The sequence below is a fragment of the Lissotriton vulgaris genome, chromosome 2_2 (assembly GCF_964263255.1).
Source record: "Lissotriton vulgaris chromosome 2_2, aLisVul1.2, whole genome shotgun sequence".
NCBI lineage: Eukaryota > Metazoa > Chordata > Amphibia > Caudata > Salamandridae > Lissotriton > Lissotriton vulgaris.
The window spans coordinates 79,994,873-80,007,512 of NC_141688.1; positions in this window are offsets into that span (position 1 = coordinate 79,994,873).

Genomic DNA, 12,640 nt, shown 5'->3' on the forward strand with positions numbered 1-12,640 from the left:
TGCTCTGTCAGTATACCGCAATCCAGTACCGGTACCACACACTGCTCTATCAGTATACCCCCATTCCAGTACCGGTACCACACACTGCTCTGTCAGTATACCCCAATCCAGTACCGGTACCACACACTGCTCTGTCAGTATACCCCAATCCAGTACCGGTACCACACACTGCTCTGTCAGTATACCCCAATCCAGTACCGGTACCACACAATGCTCTGTCAGTATACCCCAATCCAGTCCTGGCACCACACACTGCTCTGTCAGTATACCCCAATCCAGTACCGGTACCACACACTGCTCTGTCAGTATACCCCAATCCAGTCCTGGCACCACACACTGCTCTGTCAGTATACCCCAATCCAGTACCGGTACCACACACTGCTCTGTCAGTATACCCCAGTAGGTAATAGATAGATAGCTCCACCACAGACCTTCTTAAAGAAGTTGGATTGATTGCACTCACGAGTAAGTTGATAAATTTTTTTTATTTCCAGCAGATCCCTCCCTACGTGTGCAAGAATTTCTCACTGACGCAGAATCGCCATTGTGATCCAGCAAAAAATAAGAGGCCATGTTGTTAGCGATATATATATATATATATATATATATATATATATATATATATATATATATATATATATATATATATATATATATATATATATATATATATACATTTATATCTATAAATATATTTATATATATATATAGATAGATAGATAGATAGATAGATATATATATAGATAGATAGATAGATCTATCCATCTATCTATGTATCTATCTATGTATCTATCTATCTATCTATCTATCTATCTATCTATCTATCTATCTATCTATCTATCTATCTATCTATCTATCTATCTATCATAGATAGATAGATAGATAGATAGATAGATAGATAGATAGATAGATAGATAGATAGATAGATAGAAAGATAGATAGAAAGATAGATAGATAGAATATATATCTATATATATGTATAGATATGTATAGATGTATAATACCTACTGGCGGTCAGCGGTAGGTAGTTATAGTTAGAACCTAGGGTCTCATTTACAAGAACTGATGCATCTCTGTGTTGCATCAGTGATGCCTGAAAATTAATTGTGAATTGCTAAGTTTGCTTTAATCACCATGGATGTGCCATATTTACCGTATGGTGCACCATGGCATAAGGATCAGGATGCGTAAAAAAATGTACGCTGCCGCAGATATCTGGTGATAGCTGACACTGACGTATCAGGAGCAAAACTGACGTATGTCTGGTTAATGGCACATAAAGTAACGCTAACCCTTCTAGCATCACTTCCCGGTGTGTCAAGCATTGGAATACATATAAAAAATTATACTTTGAGGAAAAAAATATTGTCACACTTCACTGAAGGTTGATATGGAGCAGCCAGAAATAGCAGCAAGGACAACAATCCCAACAACACCGGCACCAGTCAGGATGTCCAGTCAGACTCCCAGGGGAAGAGGAAATATAACTTCAGTGAGGAAGAGAGTTAAAACTTGATCACTGAGGTGACAGAGCACCAACATCAGCTATTTGTCACCTCACTGACATCAGGAAAGAAGGAGGCAATTTGGCAGCCTATAGTGACTAATATCAACAGTGTGGGACAAGCCAAGAGGATAGGCACCAATGGCAAAAAACACTACCACGACTATAAGCTCAGGACAAAGGAGAAACTGTACAACAACCTAAAAGCAGCCATTTGGACTGGATGTAGAATCCTAGCACCACAGGAGGAGCTGGTTGACTGCTGTCATCCCAGAGGATATGGTGGCAGCTGTTCTGGGACAAGCTAGTGCAGCCCACAAGGAAAAAAAGAACTACAGGACAAGTCGCTGCAAGGGGCAATGTGGACAAGAAGGTCATGTTGTGCGGGCAGCCAGCTAGGTACCAGCACTCCATTGTGCTGTGTGCAGGGCAAACGGCAGGAATCTGGGTCATGTACCTTTAAACATCACATAAGTGTCAGTCACACTGCCCAGTTACATTTAACACAGCTCAGTCCAGCTTCCTCATGTTTATCCCTTCCATGTGTGAATGCAGGACCAGTCCAGGTACACCTTTGTATACTGGCACTAGTACTGAAATATATAACATGACTCACCAGAAGTACAAGTCCAACAACACAAAGCACAAAATCTTGGAATGGCACAACACAAAATGCATGGACACATTAACCTCTTCCGTGCGGCCGCGATTTCCCCCGTGTGCGGCCGCCGGACGAACAGGGGCGGGCCGTGACGAAACCCAGCCGTCATCAGCACACGAGCACCGTGGAGCGTGACGGCTGGGGTTCGTCACCAGCATGGAAGGGGTTAACCCTGCCCAACCTGACTGTTATGATGCATAAAAAACAAAGAGAAGGACGGAATGGGCTATTTTTAACGGGGTCCAGCGCACATGCCCAGATACAGCTAAACAAAGAAAGGTGCGCTGTTCCCCCATAGAGGAGGCTAAAAGGAGGGGGAAGGGAATGAACCAAAAAATGGATGAAGGCAAACTTAAAGGGGAATCCTCCCTTTCGGAACTAGAACCCTCACACACCCAGCAAGCTAGGTGTCATGCTTCATCATATGGGCTTGCTCCTCGTTGGGTCGGCGGTGCAATACCCGACGGGCACCCATAGTGGGGCTCTTTGACGGAGATCTTTTGTTCCTGTCGTATTGTGCCGTGGGTGTGAGGGCCCTAGGGAAGAGTGTAGATGTGGATGGGTGGTGTATTAAAAAAGGTTAGATAGTCCACTAGGTAAGTTTAATAACGTGGTAATCTACCTTGCTAAAAAAGGTGGAAGTGAGCCTGCTTGCTGGCTCTATGATCCAGGGGACCAATTCTCTACTCTGTGTTACTGGTCGACATGTTTCATGCTAAGTGTTCAGTAAGATACAGTGCATTTCATCAGGACCTAAAGGTAGCTATCTGCACGGTGTGGTACGGAGAAATGTTCTACCTACCACTGTGCTTAGAGACGGGCAAGTAGTCATGCCATTTGTAGTGAAACCTGCACAAGGATGACAAGAGGGAAAACATGCAGATAGCAGTAAGTAACGTCATCAAACCTGGCCCAATTGAAAATGGTTCATCTGGTTAGAGCAAGTAGATGGGAGTTTGGTACCCACCCTAGCCACGATTAAAATGGGGGGGGAATAAAGGACAGGTGTATTAAAAACTATATGGTTAGACTGGTACTGGTAATAACGCAAAAAAATAAAAAACTGAAGAAGAAATGCACAGTGGTCTCACCTTACTAAAGAGAAGCGCTGGCTTCAACAGTCTTCTCTATGGATAGCAGCTCAGACGTAGGTGCCCTATGCAGAGGAGGGAAAGTCTAAAAATATATATAATATTAAGGGGTAGTGGAGGAGCCGGATGCTCTCAACAGTGGCGTGGCCTCCCATTGCTAAGCCACTCGGGGATATGCCCCCGTTACCGGCCCCTACCGGTGCAGTGGTTGCTCGGTCTGTAACCAGATCAGTGTCTGTAAGGAGTTCAGACTTTCTGAGACCTTCACATGGCGACTCAAACGACACACAAATTGCAACATTGTCCAAGTGCATCTACCTCCTTACATGCCCCTGCAACAAGAGATACGTAAGGATGACAATGAGACAAATCAAACTACGTATCACTGAACATAAGAGCAATGTGAGATGCTTAAAAACGAACACCAAGTTGTACACCCACTATAAGGAGTTGAACCATAGCGCAGACAGCCTGAAATAGACGGTGCTTGAGTCACACCCTTGCATTACACATCAGGCCCTCTTCAGGATTGAACAAAGGTGGGTACATCGCCTGGCGACTGACGCCGACGGCCTTAATGATAAAATCCCCTAGGCAGCCCTAGTAAATACGTACTGAGCTTGGCTTGCACTGACACGCATCCTCAATTAGCTTTACAACAGCATAAACTCCATCGATGGCTAATTGTAACCTACATACACTGGGCTGACCACACAGTCGTTTATACAGATGCTTAGGCACCATACAGTCTTTAGTCATGATACCAAGTGACTTTCCACCCTCTGCAGGTCCCTACCCTTCTATACTATTGAGATAAATCACCGGCTGGGACAAGCATCGATAGTGGCTCCCACTCTGTCGAATTTGTCAGAGCCCATTTTCATCTACATCTCAGAGGGTACCCACCACTAATTCTACAGGTACACATTAACACACACACCTGTGAACAGGGTCCAGCCCCATGATTACTTGTATGCGGCTCTTCCTCAACTGATTCACACTTCACTTTTGAGACAAGGGTCGTTATACAATATAACGAAGTAACACCCTCTCTCTCTCCCTCCTTACCTTCCTTCACTCTTCCCTTCCTTCCTCACCCCCCCCCCCTTTTGAGGGATCGCGTAACTGCCCGCGGATGGCCCCCCAGTGAATATTGACACTTTGCATGGAGAACACGTACTCCTGCCAGCACACACTATAGTCACACGTGGCTCTCACATTGATGGGCGAGCCGTTCTCCGTTTGGCTGCCACTTTTTCTGTCAAGACCCGATAACAGTGCACTCTCTCTGACATGCGTAGTTTAACCACTTCCACCACTTGTGGTAACATGTTCACAGTCGTTACCCTTGACCGTAACTAATGGGACACAGCATCACTCCATTCGGTTTGGGTTAGAATATTCCTGCCAGTCTTCACGGCTTGTGAAATACCCCCCCCCGTGGCAATGCATCACCACCCTATGCATCAGCCACTACCCTCCTTTAAACATTCTAAGATGGCCGCCTCTTTGGACTTAAGGTACCATACTCCACTGCCGAGGGCTCTCACCTGGCGCGCCTGATGACGTATGCTGGTACCACTCCCCCTCCCACACCACTTGTCCGGGATTAATGAGGAAACTGGGCTTAATAAGAACACTGCGGCACCACTTGTATACCGCTCCGGCTTTTCGTTCCCAGTGCTCGGGTAGGTTTGATGAGCGCGTTGTACTACGGACAGGTGAGTGCCATGTGATTGTTCTTTAATGTGAGAGCATGTAAGAACCGACGCGTCTTGCACCCTGGTGCTCCAAACATATTGCCTCTGGGCAGGGGGCACACTTGGAGCAATTGCACTGGACCCATCTCCAATTCCTAGAGACTTGGCGGCCAGTCTGTTTGGGTTGTCTGCTCTGACGCGGGTGCTGGGGGCCATGGGGCATGCATGGGCGCTCTCCCGCCCGTCCGTCGCTCCGTCCACCATGCCCCCTCCACCAGCGGGAGCTAACCCACAGTTGGTCAGTCATCCCATGATGGAGAGAGTAGCAGTTTGGGGATAGTCGAGCTCCATCATCCCTCACCAGATGGCCTACCCATGGGAGGTCACGCCACTGTTGAGAGCGCCCAGCTTCTCCTCTACCACTTAATATTATATATATTTTTTTTACTTTCCCTCCTCTGAATAGGGCACCTACGTCTGAGGTGCTATCCATAGAGAAGACCGTTGAAGCCAGCGGTTCTCTTTAGTAAGGTGAGACCTCTGCGCCTTACTTCTTCAGTTTTATTTTATTTTATTTTGTTTTATTACCAGTACCAGTCTAACCATATGGTTTTTAATACACCTGTCCTTTATCCCGCCCCCCATCCCCCAATTTTAATCGTGGCTAGGGTGGGTACCAAACTCCCATCTACTTGCTCTAGCCAGATGAACCACTATCAATCGCGCCAGGTTTGATGACGTTACTTACTGCTATCTGTATGTTTTCCCTCTTGTCATCCCTGTGCAAGTTTCACTAGAAGTGGTGGGACTACTTGCCCGCCTCGGAGTATAGTGGTAGGTAGAACATTTCCCCATACCACACCGTGTAGATAGCTACCTTTAGGTCCTGATGAAATGCACTGTATCTTACTGAACAGTTAGCATGAAACATGTTGACCAGTAACACAGAGTAGAGCATTGCTCCCCTGGACCAGCGAGCAGCCTCTCTTCCACCTTTGTTAACAAGGTAGATTATCACGTTATTAAACTTACTTAGTGGACTATCTAACCTTTTTTAATACACCACCCATTCACATCTACACTCTTCCCTAGGGCCCTCACACCCACAGTACAATACGGCAGGAACAAAAGATATCCGTCAAAGTGCCCTTCTATGGGTGCCCGTCGGGTATTGCACCGCTGACCCGACGAGAAGCAAGTCCATATGATGAAAAATGACACCTAGCTTGCTGGGTGTGTGAGGGTTCTACTTATAAAAGGGAGGATTCCCCTTTAAGTGTGCCTTCACCAATTTTTTGGTTCATCCCCTTTCCCCTCCTTTAAGCCTCCTCTACTGGGGAACTGTGCACCCATTTTTGGTTAGCTGTTATGATGCATGCCACCTTGCACCATTGGACCACCGTTTCTAAAGTTGGCCCATGCACACATATATGGACTTTTAAGAAAAGAAATGGAATAGGCGTGTCAGGGGAGAAACTGCACACCTGAGAGAGGGGTCATGTGTAGGGCATGTGAAGGATTAACACATAGGAACATGCCAAGAGTCAGGTGCATAGTAACCTACATGAAACTACATTGCAAGCAGCCTGTCCTGACATGAAAGGTGAGAGCATGATAGGGATATGCCAAACTCCTGTCATTTACTAAATCAGACTGGGTGTGGGGGTTAATGCAAGTGATGCACACCAGAGGACCAGGTGTGTTAAAACAAAAGATGGTGTCTGGTTGCGGAGGGCCACTGTTAGTACAGTGCATCGTAGGCGCTGCCTGATCACGTTAAACTGTCACTCTGTTTGAATGGGGAGACATGGCATACAAGGAGGAGAGAAGGGATATGTGTACTGCAAGATAGCCTAACCAAGACACATGTACTGTTGTGCCTGACAGTCTCACACTTGTCTCCCAGCTGAGAAGGGATGGCAGAGAAGAGACCATTGTGGAACCATATCCTACATGTGATATGGCCCTGGGTGAAGAAGGAGGGAGTCTAAAGGCAAAATGTCTCACAATGCCACATATGTCAAAGTTAGAGGATGTAAAACAGGGATCTGCAGGTATAGAATGAACTAGTCTGCCACCACAAAGGGCAGGAATCAGGGATGGTTTGAGGCTGGGGTGTATGGGCATTGATGTGTGCAAACCTGACTAGGTATATGTCACCTTGGTCAGCACTACTACCATATGGGGCTCAAGCTCATCCCACATTCTGCAAGATCACCAGCCATGTCAGTCCATTGGATAAAGTAACGCATATTGTTGGTATCGTAGGCACATGGAAGTCAATGTATTATCTGGGTCCCATCTGTGTGTAGAGGTAAGTTGAGTGCCTAGCCCAAACATAGGATTGTCAGAGGAGGCAAATACATGTACAAGTGAGGGGGCCTGAGTCAAAAGAAGTGTGAAACTCTGCAGATGACCTACTCTGTCAATGATGAAATGGGCTGAGTACCAGTGTTAGCAACAATCTATGTAGTTTGACTGGGCCCATCCCCTCAGAACAGCTTGGAGTGCTCGCTGTCCACAAATATGGAACCAACTGTGTGTGTTATGAAATCACATAAGTATACAGAAATAGGAAACCCATGGTAAATACATGCCCTCACACATTCCTTCAGTGTAGCAAGGTTGGAAGCTGGGTAGTGGTGTACAGGATATCTGTGAAAAACTGAACCTGCGGCCACATGAAAGCACAATGTGCATGCAAGACAGCACAAGTGCTGTGATTTACTGTGTGAAAGGCAGACAGTAGGATCATAACTAATTCATGAAAAAACCCACTTCACAGGAGCTGTCAGCTGAGAACTGGTCACAGAGAATGCTGGCTCCCTGGGGACTAGGTGCAATGTACACAGTAGCGGTGTGAAGAAGTCAACAAACAATCAGTATAGACATCATGAAAAAGAAAGCTGATCAGCAAGGCAGAGACAGACTGTACCTCATAACACACATGCAGGAATGGCAGGGCCAGTCAGCTGTGTAACTGTTTTGCAGCATGTGCCATGACATGACAGATCAGCCCTGTCACACAGTGGTTGTGTGAACAATGCAGAGATACTGCCATCTGAAAGGCAGCTACACTGCAACTTGCCGTCTAAAACTACGAGGAACAGATGTTGTAGCATCATTGTTTACCTGATAGTGAATTACTAGAAAGTCTGAATGTTAACCAGAGTACTTATGTCATCATCCATCATAGATTAACAACAACATATATCTATCTCATTGTAGAGGATATGCCAATAACTCCTGACCAGCTGATTGTCCTAGATGAGGATCCTGCTGACGATGACAGCCTGTCCACTCTCAACCAAAACACCCTCCTGGAAATCCTGTAATTTATTCGGACACCATCTCCGGTAGCATGAAGAGACTACAGCATTTTGCCGTCTTCAGAGGAACTGCGTATCACCCAACAAACACCAGCCAGCCCATCCACAGGCCTGGACTCCAACATCGTGTGGTAGGAGTCAAGTGAGAGCTGGTAGATGCGGTGAGGGCAGGGATGGAGACTGTGGCGGGCACATTAGAGTGCGCCTTAGTTCCAATAAGAACACCCTAGAGGCCATAAGAGACACCTACCCTCCGCTCCAAGGCTTGGAAGAGTTCCTGGCTGACATCGCTGGTGTCATGAGGCAGAGGCACGAACAACTGTTCTGCCAAAGTGGCACCAGCACGATTGCCAACAAGCTGGGGGTCATCCGCAACATCCTGGATTCCATGGAGTGGAAGCAGTGCTCCTACATAGAAATAATGTGTGCCTTACAGCGATGTTGTCGCTGTGCTGGCAAACCTGCAGGCCCGTATTAGTGCTGTGCTGCCTCACTTGATGATGCAGAGAAATGTTGCTGGGGACAGGGAATCCATATCTTCAGCCCCTGATGCGTGTGTGCCTCCGAAGCATCTGGCAACAAAAACATCCCCATCACGGGAGGTACCACATGCTTCAGAGGATGAAGATCTATATTTGTTTTAGTTTTATTTTTTATAACGCATACTAAACATTAACCCCCTGCATTTTACAAAGAACCCATCCACATCCCCACCTAAAAACAGATACATATTAAAAGTTATAAAACACTAAAACTAACCTAAGCTATCACTTTGCTAAAAACCTATTCTAACCTATGCTAAACATCCAAACAATAACAACAAGCTATATGATATGTGCAGGATCAGAACGTTGGAGGGAGGGCCTAAATTTGTTGCTCAATACCGTCCATAGTCTGTTGTAAGCTGCGCACCATTTGCATTAGGGTTGCCAACTGCAGTCCAGTCCAGGGCCAGCTTCAAATGTAAATGTAAATTTAAATGTAAATTTGCCTTCAGCAACTGCCTCTCAAACTCAGTTGACTGATGAGAGGTACTGGTGGTGCCACTGCTGGTGGGGCTGTGGAGGGTCCAGGAACTGGACCCCAATCACTACCATGAAAATCCACCACTTCTGGCCTGGTGCTTGCCCTGTCTATTGCTTTCTATCCCTGCAGTGGCGACTTCCAGGTCCCTGCTGCCCTTGATTTTTCAAAATTGTGCTCCATGTGCCTGAATGCCTTGGCAACATGCCATATGTGTATGTACCGCTCCAGGCAGATCCAATAGGATTTCTCCTGATCAGGGGTCATGTTGTCCATTGGAGAGGAAGGACATATGTATTAGACCAATCTGAATTGTGAAAATTGTCATCTATTACATGCATGAATTACTATTAGCAGCACAAATGGCATGTCCAGCCAAAAAATGACATCCATGGAAAAAATCTAAACCAGCCAGCCTTCATCAAAAGCATGTACTGCCCCTAAAATTTGTGGCCAATCACCTATGTGAAATAAGCGATGTGTAGCAAGTACACATATTGTTCCTCAGCAATGTTACACTGGTCTGGCAGATAGACAAGGCCACACACATAGCAGCATAGATTGACTCTGTGCCTGGTAGTAGAAACATAGAGTGGGGATAGCTATCTCCGATTCAACAGACCTGGTGTACACTTCTCCTAGAATTACACATAGACATACCTGGAACACTTTAACATAGATAACATAATGAAAATATAACAAGAGCATGCATTCTTTCACATACCCAATAGTCTGTCCATACATTTATGTACCGCATGTTACCTAGATGCACATTAACTCATACTTACTTACTCCATGTGATGAGTGTGTGCATGCAGGCTGTAGATCTGAGATATTTCAGTATATTGTGCCGTAGTTTGCAGATAAATGCCCAAAAAAATCTGGAGTTACAATATGGGTAACAACAGCAGTTGGTGGAATTTAAAATGGCCTATATGCTGACAACACAGAATAAACATGCCTGTGGTACTTAAAATATTGGCCTTATTCCTCTCAAAACACTAAAAAGGTATGGGAACTTCTCTGTTATTGGGCATTGGGTATATGAGGGCATGAGTAAGGCATGTAACAGCATTGCCATGTGTGGACTTGTGACATGCCCCACATTGACTCACACCTATTCAGCGTGTACTGAGGTAGGAATCAGCCACACAAATTTGAACATACATTGCCATGTGCATGCACACACTAGCAATATGCATCAGCTAGCCAGATTGAAGTTCATCCCTCCAAATCTATGTGCACATTGAGTTTTATAACAAAATCCTTGATACCACCATGCCATTTTGGCAAATGCTCTTCTGTCATCTCATATAACATGTCGTCCATATGCAGAACTCTGAGGGATGCACAAGTACCCATGATGCTGAAGTTCTCATATATCATGATAAATGGGCTAAGGGGTGAATCCAAGTAAGTCATTGGAATGAACAATGGACTGACACACTCACCGCAAGAAACGGTTGATATGTAACTTGATCACTGGTTTGTTCGCATGAATTATACATTTGTACTTCACAGATACATCTGCAGCATTTATACGAGTAAGGAATCATGTCTTCAAACATTTAGACTGTGCCAAGTTTAGAAGGGTCGAGGAAAGTAGTCTGCAGACATGTGCATGGTATGATGTGAATGCACAATAGGACGGCAATTAATTTGGAAAAGCTGTTCACTGCCCACATGGCAACATTAGATGTACTGTTGAAAATTGGTAGTGTTGTCTGGAATATGTGTTACACCCCAACAACACCTGTGTTCTACGCAGATCTAGATTTGGGAAAACATACTGTGTCAGGAAAATCACAGCCTATCCCATGCAAAATTTCTGTCACATATACAGGGTAATATGTTGACACTTTCTGTCCATATATGTGAGAGGGACAGTTGAACTAATGATCATCATTTGGGTTTGGGGGAGCTGATGGTGCATGTCCCATAAACATCCACTCCATGGTTTGCACAACATTCGCACAGCAGATTCTGAGCCAAGAATCATGTGGGCCTGCATACATGGGGATTTATTTCACATAGCAATTTGGCCCTGACATTTGCACATGCAGTCCTACTTCTGTTGTATTTCTACATGTAAAGTGAAGCTTATTTCCGCTGACTAACAAGACCCCTTACACATCTCACTGCAGTCAATTTATGGGAACACACGCACTCCTTACAGAGCACCGGAACAATCAGTTGACACTCACAGGTCGCGTTGGGATCTCTGAAGTTTGCCACCGTGTCACAGGTGTATGGGTTTGGTCCAGATACAAGACAAAACGACGGTGCATTGCTCTGTGAATGCTAAACATGTACACTGTCTACATATGAAGCACTGTACATTGACTTCACAAATGGCTTGTATTGTCTGTGTATTGGACGTGTAACGTTAGGCAGAGTTGGATAACTCTAATTCTGGACCTATGCAAGCCTTGTTGCAGTCTATTAAGATAATGCCTGGCACATCACGTTTCAGGTGCACAGAGAGCAGACAAGGTACTAGACCAGCCTGGCTTGCTTCATAGTGCACGGGAGCCTGGCCTTGATGGCAATGTGAACAGTCCAATTTGACTGACCATATATTGCATAGTATGAGGATGCTAATGTCAATACATGTTCTTTACAAAGCCGCACACATCAGGCAGCACAGCACACGCACTTGTGTTCCTCACCACGCTCCTTACACGTGACCAGTGCACTGTGAATGAACAATGATCAGTCAAGGCCTTTACAGACTCATTCAAGAACTAATAAAATGTTTCTTTATTAACACATATGTGTGCCCATGTGTTTATTCAGTAGTGCTCAATACAATACTTCACCTGCTATTGCACATGGAGAAATATAACAATGAAGAATATAGGAGGTGTGCATAGAATCACAGCATCCAAAATACAATTAAAACAAACTCTACAGTGAAATCCCGTATGATGCCAACACCCACTTTTCAAGGACAACATGATAAAGTGCACAACAAGACATACAGAACAAACAGTTTATTTTAGGAATGAAAAACCATCCAAAGAAAACAAAATAAGAGATATCAGCGTGGCAGCATCAAATCGGCAGGAGGTGCTGTTGCCCACAAGAATGAGAAAACACAAAGGAAAGAAATAATCAGGATCTGAGCCCCCGGAGCATTGGGAAGGACAATCGCTCCCCACCAGCAGTAGGCCTTCTGAAGGGTGAAGACGGGGAGTTAGGTGATATAAGGCCCAATCCAACAGGAAAGGAATACGGGTAGGTGAACTCCAGGACAGGAACAAGAGCTACAGGGGAGCCCTCTGGTCTCATGTAAGCCCCTCCAACACATCTATTCCCTCCTGCAGGGTGCC